A 19,459-nucleotide genomic window follows, 5' to 3' on the forward strand; every position below is an offset into this window, starting at 1 on the left:
AATGATTAGAGACATAGAATGATTTGTATATGAAAGAACAAGATCTGACAAGACAAGAATTTACAACAATCAATACATAGGAGGAGATTGCTCAAACGTGTATGAATTATTTCACAATGAAAGGTCATAGGACCGTCTAAAAGATTTTTTTTCAAAAGTGTGACATTTAAAAGTAGTAAGGAGAAGAATGTGTTTACAGGCATAGTTTGGGACCACTGACAAAAGCCAAGCATGTAGGAATTTCTCCTGGCTCACCAGAGCCCTATATAACCACTTGTCAGAGAACACAGGCTGACTGCAAACATGCTGCAGACCACGGGCCCTTGCCTACCAGACCCCAGTCGGGTATGGACAATACTTTGTAAACCACCCGTCTGCACACTGAGCTGTGGAGCTCCCTGGCACAAGATGTTATGGGGCAGAGCAGGGCTTTAAGGAGGATTCAGCATTTTTACACCTGTTAAGAATGTCTACAATTCCACTCAATAAGATACAATATATGTATTCCAAAAAGACGCATACCTTCATGCTTCAAGACATTATCTATACCTAACTTCCTGCACTGGAAAAAACTATTCAATAACATGCCATTGCAAGCCACTGTGGGGATTTTTTAACTGTTTTTTTCTCTGAAAAGTTTGGTATTCTCTCAATTCAAAGAAAAGACATTGGAAGAAATAGACTATTGGTTTGATCTGCTGTGATAATTCATATATTACTTGACGGGTGCTTTGTCATATGAAAGAAAGACTACTGTTCTGGATGCTGAAGGCTTAACAGTTGTGACTAAGGTAGAAGAGGGAACACATAGGGTTGGAAAAACTTCATAAAATAAGGACTGGGAGAAAGCAAAGCATGTATCATGTTGGATTATAATGACTAAGACCATCTGGGAAACAACAGTTAGCAAGGAAAATATTCAGGAAGTAAAGATAATGTTGCTTCCTTCTAGCATGGTCAAATCAATAAGGTAGTCTAGACCTAATATCTTGTCTGAGTCTGAAAATAACTGGATGACACTGGACTCTTAGTCATTCTATTAAATTTAAAATGCTGATTTTAAGAAGTGTGGGAAGAGCATTAATGCAGAACTACTGAAGTTTCAAAAAGGAAGAATTGATTTTTTAATAAATTTAACAAAGATTGGCTGCAATTAAAAAAATGGTGGTACATATATCACGGACAACCAAGGGATTAGGCCCACCCAGCACAGGTTCATGAAAGGCAGGTCCTGCCTGACCATCCTGATCTCCTTCTATGACCAGGTGACCCGCCCAGTGGATGAGGGAAAGGCTGTCGATGTTGTCTACCTGGACTTTAGTAAAGGCTTTGACGCTGTCTCCCACAGTATTCTCCTGGAGAAGCTGGCGAATCGTGGCTTAGACAGGTGCACTCTTTGCAGGGTAAAAAACTGGCTGGACGGCCGAGCCCAGAGAGTTGTGGTGAATGGAGTGAAATCCAGTTGGCGGCCGGTCACAGGCGGAGTCCCCCAGGGCTCAGTTTTGGGGCCGGTCTTGTTTAATATCTTTATCGATGATTTGGGTGAGGGGATCGAGTGCTCCCTCAGCAAGTTTGCAGACAACACCAAGTTGGGTGGGAGTGTTGATCTGCTCGAGGGTAGGAAGGCTCTGCAGAGGGATCTGGACAGGCTGGATCGATGGGCCCAGGCCAATTGTATGAGGTTCAACAAGGCCAAGTGCCGGGTCCTGCACTTGGGTCACAACAACGTCATGCAAGGCTACAGGCCTGGGGACGAGTGGCTGGAAAGCTGCCCGGCGGAAAAGGACCTGGGGGTGTTGATCGACAGCCGGCTGAATATGAGCCAGCAGTGTGCCCAGGTGGCCAAGAAGGCCAACGGCATCCTGGCCTGTATCAGAAATAGTGTGGCCAGCAGGAGTAGGGAGGTGATCGTGCCCCTGTACTCGGCACTGGTGAGGCCGCACCTCGAATACTGTGTTCAGTTTTGGGCCCCTCTCTACAAGAAGGACATTGAGGTGCTGGAGCATGTCCAGAGAAGGGCAACGAAGCCGGTGAGGGGTTTGGAGCACAAGTCTTATGAGGAGCAGCTGAGGGAACTGGGGTTGTTCAGCCTGGAGAAGAGGAGGCTGAGGGGAGACCTTATCGCTGTCTACAATTACCTGAAAGGGGGTTGCAGAGAGGTGGGTGTTGGTCTCTTCTCCCAAGTGACAAGTGACAGGACAAGAGGAAATGGCCTCAAGTTGCGCCAGGAGAGGTTTAGGCTGGATATTAGGAAAATTTTTTTTACTGAGAGACTGATCAAGCATTGGAACAGGCTGCCCAGGGAGGTGGTGGAGTCACGATCACTGGAGGTGTTCAAGGAACGTGTGGACGAGGCATTGAGGGACATGGTTTAGTGGGCATGGTGGTGTTTGGTTGATGGTTGGACCTGATGATCTTACAGGTCTTTTCCAACCTTAATGATTCTGTGATTCTGTCTGATTCTGTGAAAAGTAAAGTTATTCAGCAAGAGGAAACATCCATTGGGGAAAAGAAAAGAAGATACAATGGACAGGAATATAGTTATTACACAGACACTGCGGAGATAATTTAAAATGAAAAAAAAAAAAAGAATGGGAATGTTATAAAAGCAATAATGAATGCAACTGAGAAAATTCAGAACGTATTCCAAATAATTTATAGGAATGCAGCAGGAATAACATAGTTTTAGGGACAAGTACATGACATGACGAATACACAAGGCAGCCATGTGCCCTTGCGGCAAAGAATGGTAATGGTATCTTGGGCTGCATTAGGTAAAGTATTGCCAGCAGGTTGAGGGAGGTGACCCTTCCCCTCTACTCAGTGCTGGTGAGGCCACATCTGGATTGCTGGGTCCAGTTCTGGGCTCCTCAGTACAAGAGGGAGATGGGCATACTGGAGAGATTCCAACAAAGAGCCACTAAGATCATTAAGGGACTTTCCTATAAGGTAAGGCTGAGAGAGCTGGGACTGTTCAGCCTGGAGAATAAAAGGTTCAGGGAGGATCTTATTAATGTTTATAAATACCTGAAGGGAGGATGCAAGGAAGACAGAGCTAGGGTCTATTCAGTGGTGCCCAGTGACATGACCAGAGGCAATGGGCACACACTGAAACAGAGGAGGTTCCCTCTGAACATCAGGAAACACTTTTTCAGTGTGAAGGTGACCGACCACCGGCACAGGTTTCCCAGGGAGTTTGTGGAGTCTTCCTTCTTGAAGATATTCAAAAGCCGTCTGGACATGGTTATGGGCAACTGGCTTTAGGTGGCCCCGCTTGAGCAGGGAGTTTGGATCAGATGGCCTCCAGAGGTCCCATCCAACCTCAGCTATTCTGTGATTCTGAGTAAGGAAAGGTGTTGCAACTGTGAACAAACGGGAGGTATTCATTGAACAGGAAATCTTGTCTACCTGAGCACTTGGAGAATGGGCCTTCTAGTATCAAGAATGGAACTATTGATAAAAAGACCTTCAAAAGAGGTAGGACACATTTGGAAGAAACTTCTGTAAACTCACACATAGGTTTAGTGCACAACTGAAGGAAAATCAGATGAATGGAGATGTAACAATGGAAAAAGAAGTACTGAAGAATAAGAGAAGAGACAGCATGATGAAAATGTGTCCTAATGTTAATGACAACAAGAGCAATGCATTTACTGAGAGTATTGTATCTTACCCGGCTAGAAATAGATGAAGTCAGAGAAAAAAACCCACTGAAATATTTATATAACAATAAGCTTTAGCAACAGAATGAGTACTCTCAAAGTGCTCACACAGCAGATGAAACTGGTTACAATACAAATAACAGAAATCTGCACACTGCCTTAAATGCCTTACTATGTGTAATGCAAAGGACTTTCCATTTGCAATTCAGTAGCCTGCTTTTCACTTGCAGCTCTGCAACACCTCCCAAGTTGCCCTGGCCAGTGTTCTCCAGAGTTTCTGTGGCAGTATTTTTTCCCTTCCTCTTGTTCTCTTGTTCCTGCAATCTTAGACCTGAAAATGCCAAAACTGTTGTTAGGGCAGGGTCTCATGGGAAGTCACCCTGCAAATGCATCTCAACATTGTTTGTGCATCACATGGACTCTCACGACTCTCAGAAAGGTCTGTCTAAACATCACAGTCATGAATGCTGCCCATGACTTGTGTCAATGTGGGACTCTGCTGAACTGAGAAATGAATGAAACTGGTGAGAAGCACTAGAAGTCTTGTGTTTGCCTGTGTGAAAGCTTCCTGGAGCTTGTAGATAAACAAAAAATTGAAGAAGGGTCTTGAAGCCCGAGAGGGGCATATTAGGATTAATCATACAACAGAGAGGTCAGTAAAGAGAGCTCTGCCTAGAAAGCCAAGATATAATGAGATAAATTGAGGATTTTTGAAAGCTAAACTAAGCTCTATCTTTAAAGAAAAAAGTTAAAACCAATAGCAGATTTGCCAGACATGTATCTGTGTGGGAAAAAAGGTCAAGGAATAAAGAAGCATTATGCCATGCTGTGATGACTAGGTATATTTTAAAGATAATCAAAATATAATCCCAGACCAGATTAATATTTTGCTTTCCTTCTCAGTAAGACTAATTATACTGAACATAGGGCAAAGACAGGATGGTTAATGGGAAATGAGTGCACAGAAACAAATAGGACTTCAACCAAAGTATAAACAAACTTCAGGACAGCCTGCTGTGTTACAATGTTCTTTGTGGGAAACTAGTATTTGAGCTGGATAAGGAAGGGATTAGCACAAAAATTGAATGACCTTGAGAACCCAAGTAATAGAAATGGGAAGGAATTAAAGAGTGCAAAGCAAAAGGTCATGCACATAGGGACTAATAACAAGAATTTGTGCTATGAACTTGGGAGCTCATCTGTTGAGAATGACAGAGGAGGAGGAAAACTTGTTGTAGGCTGGTCAGTCACAGGAAACCTGGATGATGTGATGTGTCTGTGAAACAGGCAAGGAAGGATATATCCGCTAAGGGGGAATGAAATAATAGTGCCTTTATATGAATCATTGGTAGGTCTCCATGTATAACAGTAGCTGTCCATGTCCAGGGAAGAAGGATTCAGAATGGGACAGAGGCACAGAAAGTCTGCTAGGAAGATCACAAGAATAAAAGCCTTTTGTATAACAAGCGACAGCAGCTGGATTTTTTTAACAAATCAAAGGTTGAGATATTCTCTATAAAAATGTCTTGAGGGTGTTTTTTCATTCAACACCAGGAAGATAATACAGCCGTTGAAACTAAAGGACAGTGGTGAAACAAGACAAAGTCATAAATTAGCTATGACAGTATTAAGGCTGGAAATAAGAAGGCTTTTAATCACAAACATGAGACTATCAAGTAGTTTTTTAGTAAAAGATCTGGGGGAAAATCGTAAATATTTTAAGTCACAGTTTCATCAACTTATAAAAGGAATTATATGACCTTGCATTATTCTGGGGTTTTGTAGTATATTGGCCTGGAGCTCTCTTTCAGTCTTATTTAGATAAGGTCAACATTATCTAATCAAAGGGCAAAACTATTACCGCTCCTCATTGCTTTCTGTGAAAGCTACCAGCCAATCCTGTCATCAGTGAAATTCTGTCAGAACAGAAGAGCTGTGTGTACACATATTCTGCAAACTGTGCTGATTAGTTATTTCTCGATCAACTGTTGTGAGGCTGAGGACAATAACACTGATTTGAAGAGAAAGATTAATTATAGCAAGTACCTCAAAGTATAGCTATGGACAATACCTGGACATCTTTCCTTCAAAGCAGCGAGTTTTTTCTCTCCTTTTAGAAAAATGTATATGTGGAAAATGTTGGACTAAGGCCCATAAAGGAAGTGTATTAGGCAGGGAAATTGTTCGGTGACCAAGTTGTTGTGCAGATTTCCCAAGTGTTGCCACAGGGTATTTTTTAATCCAAAGCTGTAGTAAGGAATTCCTTTATCTGTGTGTCTGTGTATCTGTTGAAAGGATATTTTGCTCTTGTGGTTGCCACATGCCCAAGGCTATGGTAAACGCTCAGTGGCATCCTAAAGAAATTGTTCTTCTTGACCATGGATAGATAATAGCAGAGAGAGTATGGAGGACTTTGCACAATCACATGCATGTACATGCACATGCACAAACATTTCCATACACCCCAAACTGTTCACATAACACCAGTTTGAACAATTTGAGTATTTAAAACACGTACTCAATCCTTGGTCCCCAGGTAGCAGTGTCATGTTCTGCCTGTGGGCTATTGTCATATAACTCATAGGACCAAGAATAAAACATGGGATACATAAGAAAGCACATGGATGCAATAAAAGTATGTTTACTTGTTTTCTTGTCTTAACAGATGACAGATCTCCTCATGTATGTATAGCTTTAATATATATAACAGCTCTACATTATTTCAAAGTCTTTGATGGTTTTTATTTGTATAGAAAACCTCTCTTTTGCTTTTCATTTTGGAAAAATAAAACACCCAGCCCATTTGCTTGGTAGATCTGAATCCTCTGGCAGCCTTTCTCCCAGTTGCCTGAATTGTGATGGGAAAAGGACAGTAGCAGACTTTCACTTGGGTTGGGCTGCCAGAAAGGCATCATCTGCACATGAGTGGTTACAGCTTCATTTTAACCTGCCTTCTGAACCCTCGGCTGAATGCTGTTATAATTGGCTTGGTTATACAGGTTTTTACTGCAAATACCAACACTCAAAGTGCTGGCTTGTCAAAGAATTTAGGCATTTTCCTAATTTTAGGAAGTTACTTCAGTGGAGCATCTCTAGTCAGACATGTGTGTAAGTACCTGGCTGAATTAGAGCCAAGGTGCTTGTGAGTGTAATTCTTGCCAGAGAAGGGCCTCTTTCCTATGTCTGCCTGAACCTGTCCCACTGAATTCGAAGAGAGATTACAGATTCCTTATCTTTTGTTAACTCCTTTAGATCAGCTTGTTCCTCCAAGTCTATGACAAGTTCTTTCTGATCTTTAAGGTAAGTAGCTGGCAAAGAGATACTTCCTGAAAAGGTGTGCCTAGCCCAGCCAGGAACATGCCCTTCTAAAATGATGGGTGATTTTAATAAATAAATAATATAATATATTTGTATAATATATATTTCAATTATATCATAAAATATTTAATACAGGTGAATAAATAATAGTGTGATAAAATGATTGTGAGTCTGGCACCCAAATTATGTGGAGGGGCTGCAGGTAGTAATCAGCTCTCCCAGGTCACACCTCCATGATTAGATTTTTAAGTTAATAGAATAGATTGGTGCTGGGGATAACAGATCTTCTGAGAGAAGAAGGAGTAGGAAGCAAATGGTACCCTCTCTTTTTAATACTTGTCAGTTCAAAGTGCACTGAAGGGGACAAGGTCACTTATCCTTTTGTAGTGTCTTTTTCCAAATTTCAGTCACTGTCCTACAGCACATATAACACATTTCCAAATTAATTCATTAACTGACACTATTTGCTCTGTACACCCCTTTTTTTGGCTCAGCGTTCTTTGCCTTTTATTCACCCATCATTATCTGGCTTGGCGCTCCACTTTCTGGTTCCTAACTTTGCCTTCTCTGTATTCCAGTGTTGCTGCCTCTGGAAAAAGCACAGGAGAGGTTGTGAAGGATGTGCACCCAGTGCTATGTTTTTACTTGGCGGAACCTACAACTCCTCCTGTCTCAGGTTTCTCTGATGGCAGGAGGCAGCAGTGCATGCTGAGCACTTAGCACAGTCTTGACCCTTCCAGCAAGGTGTAAATCAATTAGCTGTTGAGGTAGCAGCCTGAGATAAGGCTGTAGAATGAGGGAGAAGAAAATTATGGCTATCCTGATTTGGATCTTAGGATGCCTTTTTTTTTTTTTCCATGGGGACAACTCTTCAGTGCAACAAGGTATCTATTTTCAGTTCTGGTTAATAGTTTCAATGCATCTGATATGCAAATGTTTCCAAATGCGAGGCTAATTCTGAACAGTGCTGAATTCCTTCAGCTCCCAGTGATTACAAGGGATAGTTCAACACCTCAGAGGTCTTATTTTATGAAAGTATCAGCTGTCTCATCTGCATTGATTAAGGTTAATTAAGATCCACTGAGGATAAAATTCTGAACACCCTCAGTTTTCAAAGTACTCCCCATGCTAAGTAATGACTATTTTCCTGGGTAAACTTTGCCAAGACTGGGAACTTAGTAAAGCATTTAGGGCTCTAAAAGGCAGCATTTACTCATATGAATTATGCCATTTTACAGCAGAAGTTCCAGAGTGCTACTCACATGAGTAAGAATTGCAGTTTGTCCATCATTAGGAAAGCCATCAATAAATAAATGTTAAAATATAAATACATGAACATATTCTTAATGCTGCAAAGCAGACTTTTTAAAAGTGTACTAGTAATTTAGCCTGCCAATAAATGTTCTTAATGAAACCCTTCAGACTAGTGTTGGAATAATTTTGCTTGATACAAGTGGAAAAATTGTGCATATTAACCTAATGGGGGGTCACTCAAGGCAATGTGCTTGCATGTGCATTTGAGAGGCTCAAAGGAGAAACATTCAATAACAGTAAAATACAAATATCACTTACAACATCAAGGAAATCAAATAAGGAAATATATTTAAAGGATTTCAGATTATGTTTACATTATTACTTTTACACATTTCGTCTTTGGAGTGAAGAGTGCTGTTTGTTTAAGGAGAACACAGAGTTTGTATGACACAGTGAATAAATTTAAAATGCTTTTGTATTTAAAGCCCAGGTATACTGTGAAACACATTCAAATGCAAAGTAAACTGCCCATTATTTTCCTCCTGCCCTTAAATTTTAAAATGGTGATGCCTTTATTCATATGAGGACAGTTTCTCTACTTCATACAAGAAGTTTGTGCAAGAAACTTGCCCAAACAAGATGCCCTTTTGTTATGTTTAGCATAACCTTACAAACCGGATTGTAAAACAGTCAGAGAATTGTCTACAGAGAACCATGAAGGCTCTGCTCCCACTAATTTCAGCTTTCACTGCCAGGCCTCCCGCCCTTCAAGACCAGCTCCAGCAAACATTTCTTCAGGACGTAATTGAAGATTAGTTCACAAACTGTTTTCTTCACCTGCATAAATATATCCTGCTTCTCTTCCTTCTGTGTTCTGCTCTTAGACACAAAGGAAACCGTGACAAATGCCAGATTTCTAAAAGAAAGAGGAGAAGTCCCGTTCCTTCCTCAGTTATTAAATAAGAAGGTTTTTAAAATGTAAGCAAGGCTGCTGAAACACTGCAAGTCCATAGGTAGATTGCTCTCTCTTCTGGCAAACCTGCATATTGCAGGACAATTTTTTAATTACCAAAAATAAGGCCTATTATTACATCTGTTTTACTATCGATTATTATTTTTTGATCACTTCTTATTAAAAATTCATACAAATTGTGAAATATTTCATAATAAGATCTGTTCTGTAGTACTACAGTGTGCTAGTTACAATAAGGGAAAGAGCGTCGCTTAAACACGAATAATAAACAGATATGCTGATATTTCTCAAGGCCTGGCTGTAACTGAACCTGCCATTTTTTGAGAAGAAGGTTGTGAAGCAGCTACACAAGAACTTTTACATGCTTCTACAGAAGAGAAGATAGGAAGCTTATTTGGGCTCTACACATACTGGAACATCACTTTACCAGGACATCTATATCTGTGTGCTCCATTTTATAGTTCCAATCAACCTGAGGTCATATTTGGTTCTCAGAGTTTTCTACGCCCTGTTTCTGATCAAGTCTGAGGTTTCAGTTAGCCTTAGGTATAACCTAAAACTAGTCAGAAACCTGTATTTCTGCAGATCTCCCAGTCAATCATGTGTTGACACACCAGTTGCAAAAAGGGCACAAACACTATTTTCAGTGTTGCTGGTACACCAAGATTTTATTATGAAGCTCAAAATATGCAATTTCTTTTTTCATGTAGCCACAACTCATGGAGCCAAGTGTCCATCAAGAAACTAAATCTTCATTTTGAGACATTTTAGAAGCTACTGGAATAAAACATCAGAAATAACCCCCCTGAAAGCTCAAAAGCTGGGAGAAAAAACCATCTATAGTCAATTTGTAATTTAATACCAAGTGTGAGAATTTGATTTGTGAGGGCTTTGGTTGTTTTCTAAAGCTTGGGACTGACGTTATTACCTGAAATCTTTTACTGTTGATAGAGTGAGGATAGCTATTTTTTGGCTAGTTGTGAAAATAATCCCAAAAATCCCAACATAACCAAAAACTATAAAATATCATGAGTCAGACTCATTAATTCATTCTGCCCTCTTTAGAACCACGTGGCCTAGAGATGCTCTTTTCTTTGTGGATGAAAAGCTGAGATCTTATGGCAAATCACTAATTTCCAAGTTTCAGAACATGAGTAAAAATAATAAATATTAGGAGAGGGTCAATAAAACCATCTTTTAGCATTAGCTGAACATACAGAGGATGTCTGTGCTGATGGATGGATGGCTGACTTAGACCTCCTCTGTTTATTTAGACTCCTCTCCAAACCCCAGCACTTGGGCTCCTTTTCCAGAGCGGACAAGCAATATCCATAGTAATGTTATTAGTGTTGATTTCACAAAGGAACTTCATGGTTTGTTAGAAAATATGTCAGTGTTTCCTCCAGTAGTTGCATGACTCACTATCACCGAATTGAATGATCCCCAACAGAACTTCCATAGTTTAAGCAGCCTCCAATCAATAGACATTTCCTTTGAATAATGGAATAATGGAAAAGATTTTCGCAACTGGTAGTAATGCTGTGTAAAAACAGAAAGTCTGCTTTCTTGCAAAGCCTGGAAGCAAGGAGCTGTCTCTGTGGGTCTAGGACAGAGAGAGATTGAGCCAGGAAAGCTGTTTCTGGCGCATTGTCTCCAGCCTTCTTCCACCCTCCAAATATGTAGTTAACATCAATCTTTTCTGTTACAGAACCAAACACCCATTTAGTACCATTAGTTAGATTTAGGGAAGACTAAGTATTCAGAAGACAGAAACCAGGACAGATAATTTAGAAAACGTGAAACAGAACAACAAGATAAGTGAAGCAACCAAAAGTTCTTAGAAAGCTAATATCCATTGGGATTGTATATTGGAAATTCAGATTTAGATAAGAATTTGGATTTCACATCTATGTGGAAACCTCTGGGCTTAGGAAAGATCTTACCTGAATAAGGCAGGAACCTGCCTTTAAAAGTATACAACAAGATCATGTTAAGAAGAAATTATATAGTTGCCATTCAGAAGTCTGATAAACATTTTACTCCCAAGAAAATAAAGCACCTGAATGATGTAGCTTTCATTACAGTTATGAGAGTTGGATGAAACTGGTGAATTTTTTTCCAAATGCTCTTAAATGTGAAATCTTTGATTACAGATCAGACACTTTGGCCAGTTTCATTGTATGATATCAGAAAGTGATTAGAGTCAGGGATTCAAAGATAAGCAAAACCTGTTGGAAGATGCAAGTTTGGCTTTAGGGAAGGATCTGTCAAGTTGCATACATCTCTATAGACAGAAAGAAATATATCAAGATGGAAACAAAGCAAGAAGGAAAGAAAGCAGGAGGCAGTCACACCAAACAGGCTAACAGGAAAGAAAACTGAAAGGAAAAGGATACAGTAAAGAACTCAGAAGAGACTCGAGGGAGAAAGGTATCGCAAAGCACAGATTTCCATGAGGTAACAGCACAAGGAAAACCCAATGACCAGCAGCTTACAAACTTAGCAACACCTGAGAAGCGCTTCCCAGAACATAGATATTCTGAATGCCTTAGTGAAAACTGCTGTTTAGTTACCCATGATTTCTGTAAGTAAATGAAAGTTCCAATATTCAATAATTTTCTGTTGAAAAAGAAAAAAAAGGAAAGATAAGGAATTGCACACAGCTTTAAAAATCTGACAAGTAGAACCACTCTGCTATCAAGATCTAATGTACCCTTTGTTGAAGGTCTCCTTCTTATGAAAACTAAACATCACAAGATGGAGGGGTCAAAATTAAACATATTCTTGTTGTGAGGAAAACTGCCTTTTTGTACTGCAACTACTACTTCCAGGGTATCATGGGGAAAGCTGGTATAGATTTTTTGTTTCAGAAACAGTCAAGTGAGCAATGTTACAGAGCTGGAACTTACGTCCACACAGTACCGCTACTTTTCGCCAGGAGCTAAGAGTGCTCAAAACCCACAGGCTCCTATGGAAAATCTGAGCATCATCTTAAAAAAAAATTCAGCATCTTGCATCTCAAATCCCTTTCTGCTCTGCAAGGAAAAGCTTTGCTCAAGGGAAAGATTTCCGTTTGGTATATAATGTCTAAAGAGTGCATGACAGTTAAGAACTTTTAAAACTAAATGAAATGTTAAAAGCAAGAGTACTTCAGATAAACATGCTTTTTTGGCACCTAAATCTATTTTCTGTGAGACAGTTGGGCCCAGATTAATTTTGTTTTTGTGAGTTTTATGGGTTTTTTCTTTCATTCTCTTGCTGTCTTTTGTAATTGGATTTAAATAGATATTTAAAGGTATTTATTTTGTGCAGGTTGTTTAAAATAATTAGCATCAAAATGATCAGAGGTAGTCTTTGAAGTTCATACCACTTAAGATGAAGCAATGGAATCTCACACCAGTATTGGTACTACTGGTTCTCTGAGCAGACTGGCAATAGCTTAATAACATTAAGACAATGAACACTAGAAAGTAAGAGGATCAAGACACATTTGAATGAAAATTTAACACCTGGTAGACACAGTGAAATCTGTGCCACTAGTTTTTTGATGTACTGATACATTTAGGGTGGCTTTCTTACAAGTTTTTAAAGAAGAAACAACGTTTTTTCTCTTTTCTCTCTTTTCTCTCTCTTCCTTCCTTCCTTCTTTCTCTCTTTCTTCCTTCCTTTCTCCTTTTTTAATTCTTCTTTCTTCTTCCTTTTTCCTTCCTTCCTTCCTTTCATCCTTTGTATTTCAGTGCCAGTTTTCTTTAAGAAAGACATTTAGAAGGAGAAACACAGAGATCAGACACCAAACATAGCTTGCAAATGGCTTGAAATTTGCAGAGGATGTACATTTCATTGTCAAAGACATTCTAGTCTATGAATAAAATTAGATTATGCCAGGGTTTTTTAACAGGTATATTTAGAAGAAGACTTCTTAGAAGATAGACTGATGCTGTTGTTATAGTCTGCTTTCTTTAGTTTTCTTAAGTACATAACCCTTCCATTACTGTTGGAAATAGGGAAGAACACCAGGAGTCCTTGCCCTCTCGTTACCTATGGAAAAGAACTATGCACAGCTACAGAGGTATGGTCCTAATTTTGCATGTTTCTTGGCATGGGCCCCATGACCACAATTCCTGTTGGCTTTATGTCCGGAATATCTTTGAAGTTGTTCAGAGGTACCACAGCACATGACAGAGCACCATAGTTGCATCTTCATTGCTAATACAAGTGGGAGGATCCTTTTTAAAATTTATATAATGCAGTCAGTTCCTGTAAAGAAGGAACAGAAAAAGATGAGGACGTAAAAGGCTCTTTCCTATAAAAAGGGCACAACTCACTATCAGCAATTTTGGATGTCCCATTCCAGTAGAGCTCCGATTCTCTTTTGGCGTACTTTAAACAGACTCCAATCAATAGGCACTTCCTATGAATAACCGAAAAGACTGCTACAAATATTATCACAACTGTTAGTAATGCTGTATAAAACCAGACAGTTTCCTTTTTAAGGACCTGATTTGTTTTATGTGCATAGGCATTTAGCAAACCTTTTCAACATCTGTATGAAATACAGTAGAAAATTTATCAAAGTTGTTTCAACTGTTCCTTTATATCAGACCTGGACTATTCAGGAAAAGTAACTGAAATCAGTGAGTGTCCAGCATGGAAAATAACTAAATTATTTGTCTGCTTTATTTGTTTAATGAAGAATTAGTGGCTCTCATGGATTATGTAAACAGCAATTAGAGTTCTGTGTGGTTTATTTGTGTTCCTGTACCACGTTGAATTTCTGACTCTTGATCTCTCGATTGTTCAAAGTTTTTCCTGATACAGTCAGTAGTAGTTCCTGCTTTTTTAGTCTCAAATAATTTCTTTTATTTCACTGTCACTGAAGTCAGATCCTCAGCAGAGCACCTGCCTCCCACTACTATGAGTGAGCCAGATCTCTCCCATGCTGCTGTTGGTGATCCAGCTGTTGGTGTTGACCACTCTTGCTCCTAGTCCTCAGTACATAAGCACCATTCATCAAGATGAAGAATTAGTCAGTGTGTTAGCAAATCTTTACAGTCACTGCCCTAATTCTACTCAATGGTGTTTTTCCACTGTTCTTTTTCTTATTTTTTTTTTTCCCATAGCAAACTAGCTGTGCCATTTCTTCATATGCTCAAAACCAAACAACTCCTCCTCCTCACCTAACATCCAAAACAGGTGTGGTTGGAATTCACTCTCAGTCTTACACTCAAAGAAACTTAAATACTTTCTTCTCAATTGAATTTTATTACGTGACTGTGTAAGATACCTGCAATCACTAAAAATAAACAGCAGCATTTACTCTAAATAATTCCTCATCCGCAAATGAAAAGGCTCCAGCGTATTTCTTACATGGGAAAATTGAGCACATATGAAGGTCTGATATATACATTAAAAACTAGCTCAAGTTCAAAAATCTCATGGGGCAGAGGTTCTAGACCTTTGAAAAACAAGAAAAATACATTTTGAAGAGAATTCTGTATTCTCTGCTGCTATCTCTTCTCACTTATTCTGTTCATTTAGTCTTCTCTAGGCATGTGCTGTCATAGACAGGATCCCGGAGTAGATGTACATTATGTTCATTCTCATGCTATTTTTGTATGTATTTCCTTGAATCATAATATTTCCTTGATCATAATATAACCAAGTTTGCCTAACTATTTGCTCTGTGGCCACCAGTATTTCACTATTTATTTTATTGCTTGAATTTATGGCATGAAATTTTTCTTTGCTTTGCTTCTGTCTTGGATTATAAGTTATTGTGAAGGGAGAACTATTTTCAGCAAAAATATGTAGCTATTTTGACAGCAGCAGTGTAGACGTTGCTTCACAAATGGTAAGGAAGTTGCCTGCCCTATAAAGAAAACTCTGATCCCTTGAAAATTCAGTTTACCCTTTAGGCTCAGACTAAAAAGTGTTTAGATTTCACTATGATAAGCCACCAAAACTGCTATTTGTAAAGGGTAGGAAAATTATGGGACTGCAGAATATTTATTTTCATGTTCCTTTTCATTTCACTGTTAATGCAGTTGTTCGTTCTTCCCTGCTCCACTAAAGTAGATGATTGAAGTATGAATGTAGCAGAATCCTACAAAATCTCAAAAGTCATAGAAAGGATAGATATGGACCAGCTGTTCACTCTCTCTTCCAGCACAAGACCTGAGGAAAGGAGGAGCACCAAATGGAGGGAGAAGGAACCAAGACTGAAACAACAAAAGAAATAGCACCTTTCTGGCTCTTGATCACAGTCGGTAGTTGTCCTATAGCCTCCTCCATAAAAGCAATTCTGATTACTAGAGGTTGGATGGGCTCAAGAGGAAAATGGGCAAGATCATGAAAAAAAAAATCTTTAGAATGTTGCTAAAAACACAGCAGTACTAAAAAAACATCTGCTGAGGCTAAAAATAATTGGAAGGTGACATAGTATTAGGAAGAAGTATTATATAGGTTTGTCCAGTTTTTATCCTTCTCTAGGCCTACATTTACAGAAAGGACAGCAGGTTAGAGAGACCAGTCACCTGCCATTCTTGTGTTCTCACCTAGTAGTTTAATGGGACAGAAGATACAAACCAACATAGATACAAAATGTTCTCACACTGGAAAAAAATTAAATCTACTTTAACAGGTTTTAGTATACATATGAGCATGTTTAAGCATATGTTTTATCTGGAGTATATATTAACTGATTTTGGTACTTCCATGGTCTATTCCTCCTAACACCAATAATATCAGTGATTAAATACTGAGTTCTGGAAAAGCACTGAATCACTTTTTCAGCAGATATCATGTACAAAAGAATCATAGAATCATAGAATGGTTTGGGTTGGAAGGGTTCTTTAAAGGTCATCTAGTCCAACCCCCCCTGCAATGAGTAGGGACATCTTCAACTAAACCAGGTTGCTCAGAGCCCTGTCCAACTTGACCTTAAAAGTTTCCAGGGATGGGGCATCTACCACCTCTCTGGGCAACCTATTTCAGTGTTTCACCACGCTCATCACAAATAATTTCTTCCTTTCTAGTCTGAATCTACCCTCTTTTAGTTTAAAGCCATTATCCCTTGTCCTATCACCACAGACTCTACTAAAAAGTCTGTCCGCATCTTTCTTATAAGCCCCCTTTAAGTACTGAAAAGCTGCAATAAGGTCTTCCCAGAGCCTTCTCTTCTCCAGGCTGAACAACCCCAACTGTGTCAGCCTTTCCTTATAGGAGAGGTGTTCCATCCTTCTGATCATTTTTGTGGCCCTCTTCTGGGCCTGCTCCAACAGGTCCATGTCTTTCTTGTACTGAGGACTCCAGAGCTGGATACAGTACTCCAGGAGGGGTCTCACCAGAGTGGAGTAGAGGGGCAGAATCATCTCTGTCAACCTACTGGCCACACTTCTTTTGATACAGCTCAGGATATGGTTGGCTTCCTGGGCTGGAAGCAGACATTGCCTGCTTATGTCCAGATAATGCTGATACTGAAAAGCAATCAGTTTAAATCAAATGGCTCACTTGTTAGTAACCCAAAGCATTCAGAGGTTCACTTGTGTTCATATGAGATTACAGCTGTCATAGTTATCTGAACATACACAAATAATCTGAACTTTGCGGCCTGTAAACCCTTGCTGAAATTTTTGCAAGGACAGACGTCTTGAACCTTGTATTTTTTTATCAGGCTGAAAATAAGGTGGCAGCAGTGTTTATGAAGTATTTTGGCAGTTTCATGTTTCTTAGCTAATGAAGAGACATATGACGTATAAGTTTGTCACAATTATTTCTTTTCAATCTGAACAACAGCTTGATTTACATTTGTTTCAATTTCAGACTGTGACTCACCTCACTTTTTATTTTAATTAGACTTGTCCAACCCTCGTTTGAATTTTCTGAGTTCTTTGGAAAGACAGTGTCAAGATGCTTGCTTTACACTGCTGACCTTCAGTCTTTTACAAACTTCTATAAACAAAATTAGTTAACCAAATAGCCCATCTATCTAGAGCTGTTTGTATGGAGAAATGTACATTCATTAACTTTACTGAGCTCTTACATAGATTTTGTGATTTGTGTGCTTCAACTTCCTTGTTATCCATACCTGACGTAGCTATTTAAAGCAGAATCAGGTCTGATAACATAGTCTACATCTGTTGTAGTGTAGATATAGCTCAAGAATCTATTTTTGTTTCCCTAAATCAGTTAAAAAGGAGTTAAGCGTATCACAAAACCAACAGAATGTACGTATGCGTTAGGGTAGATGTTACCTTTCTTTATAGAGGGGGGCTTTATGCACATCAGTCCTCATTTCTTCATGGGGCCACTAGACTATTTCATAAGAGGCATATGCTATCAGCCTTATCTACTCCATCAATATGCTATTCATCATGATCTAGGACATCCAGATGCAGTCCTGTATTTGGATGTAAAGGCTTTAATTCACTGTGTGAGGCTAACGAATAAGCTTAGAGGACTAAGCACTGACTAAGTCACTCCTGTGCTTTCCTTCTGAAAACACAGAGAGTATAAAACATCACAAAACTTCTCTGAGCCATGGACTCAAACCAGCAGAAATTTTGCAGGAAGCAAAGGAAAGCTTACCTTTGAGAGAACTGCGCTGGTCCTGTTCCAGTCTCCAGCACATGTAAATAGACATAACCTCACTGTCAGGAGAACACAGGCAGTAAGGCTGTAATGTTTAATCCTTTTGAATAAGCCATTTAAAGAGGGCCAAAGTATAGTAAAAACAATTTGATGCTGTTTACTCCTTGGCTAGTGAAATCTTTGGATATGTGGTGTGTGCTGTGATGGGAGAGGAGGAATTGGCCATCTCTACCATCAATGACAGCTAGCTTCTGTTCTGGATGTAAAGAATAATTTTTTAAAATTTCTTTTCCAAATCTGAACATTGTCTGAGCAAAATGTATTCAAAAGTTTTCTTTGGGTGTTTTGAAAATACATGATCCAAAAGAAATAGTTATTTTGAAATTCTGTTCTCTGTTCAATGACATAGATGCATCTATGAATATGATACTTCTGAAGGCTTGTATTTCTGCTGGGAGTGAACCTGCTGGCTCCAGATTGACGTGTGGTGGTAAGGTGTTGGGTTACCACAAATAAACCATGAGAAAGCAGTCTTTTATTTCTTTTGCATGAAAGACAGTCTGAATGTTCAGTGCATGGGACTCAATACCTCTTATTTCTCTCTAGGCTTTAAAAGCTTCTAGTTCAGTCACTATGGGTGCTCTATCCCAGTAAAGGACTGATGCTTTTTTTTTGTCAAGTACCATGGTCACTGTATAATCCTGCCTAGTAGATCTAAGGGTCGTGGGGTGTTCTCCATCTCTTAACAGAGAGTGAGCCGTCCCAAAACCCCTCCTCGCAGTCACACCATGGGGATTTACCGACACTTCAGGATGAGTGCTGACTGGGTGGCCGGTACGAGTGAGACCCTGAGTACCAATGCAGGAACCAATAACTAATGAGAAAGGAGTCTGCCTCCTCCACACTAGCTGAGTTTCAGTGCTACTGTAGAGCTGACTGTAAAGATGATTTCTTGACCTCCCATTTTTATGCCTTTCTGCAGGGCTCTGACCCAGTCATTCTGATACTCTCATTGCACTGACTTCTTGCTGCTGTATCAAGGACACAGTAAACCTTCAGACTGCCAAATGAATGTTGTGGACAGAGTTGGAAACCAAGGGATAATTTCATGCCCTGTATGTACATTGTATTTTCCACTCCTATGAGGCTGGTTTCTGGTTTACTAGTCTGTAGGGAGGAAAGGGAATTGCATGAGAAATTCCCACAGTGTGAAGTTCCTTTGTCCTCAAAGTGGAACAAACCTAGAAATATTGCAATGAAACATCATACAAAATTTAAAAAATAAAAAATAAATTATAAAGGGTGATCAAAATGTCTTATTTCAATAAAAAATTCAAACATCTCATATAAGGATACTTTTCATGTATCTGTTGTTTTGAAAACAGAAATTTCTGAAGAGATAGCAATACCAACTTTTCAATATCTGAACACATCCTCTTAGGTTTTTCTTTCTCCAGTTGAAATACCAGTCACTTTGACCACTGCTATTAAATATTCAACTGTGATTAGTTTTCATTTTCTAATTGAAAAGTGTTGCCCTGGAGCATGTACCACTACTTCTTCTAAACAGCAAATGAAGAAAACACATTTCTTGTGTCTGGAAGAGAATGGTGTACCTGTTGAATATCCTTATCCTCAGAGTTGCTTCAAAATCCAGGAAACT

The sequence above is a fragment of the Gavia stellata genome, chromosome 3 (genome assembly GCF_030936135.1).
Source record: "Gavia stellata isolate bGavSte3 chromosome 3, bGavSte3.hap2, whole genome shotgun sequence".
Taxonomy (NCBI): domain Eukaryota; kingdom Metazoa; phylum Chordata; class Aves; order Gaviiformes; family Gaviidae; genus Gavia; species Gavia stellata.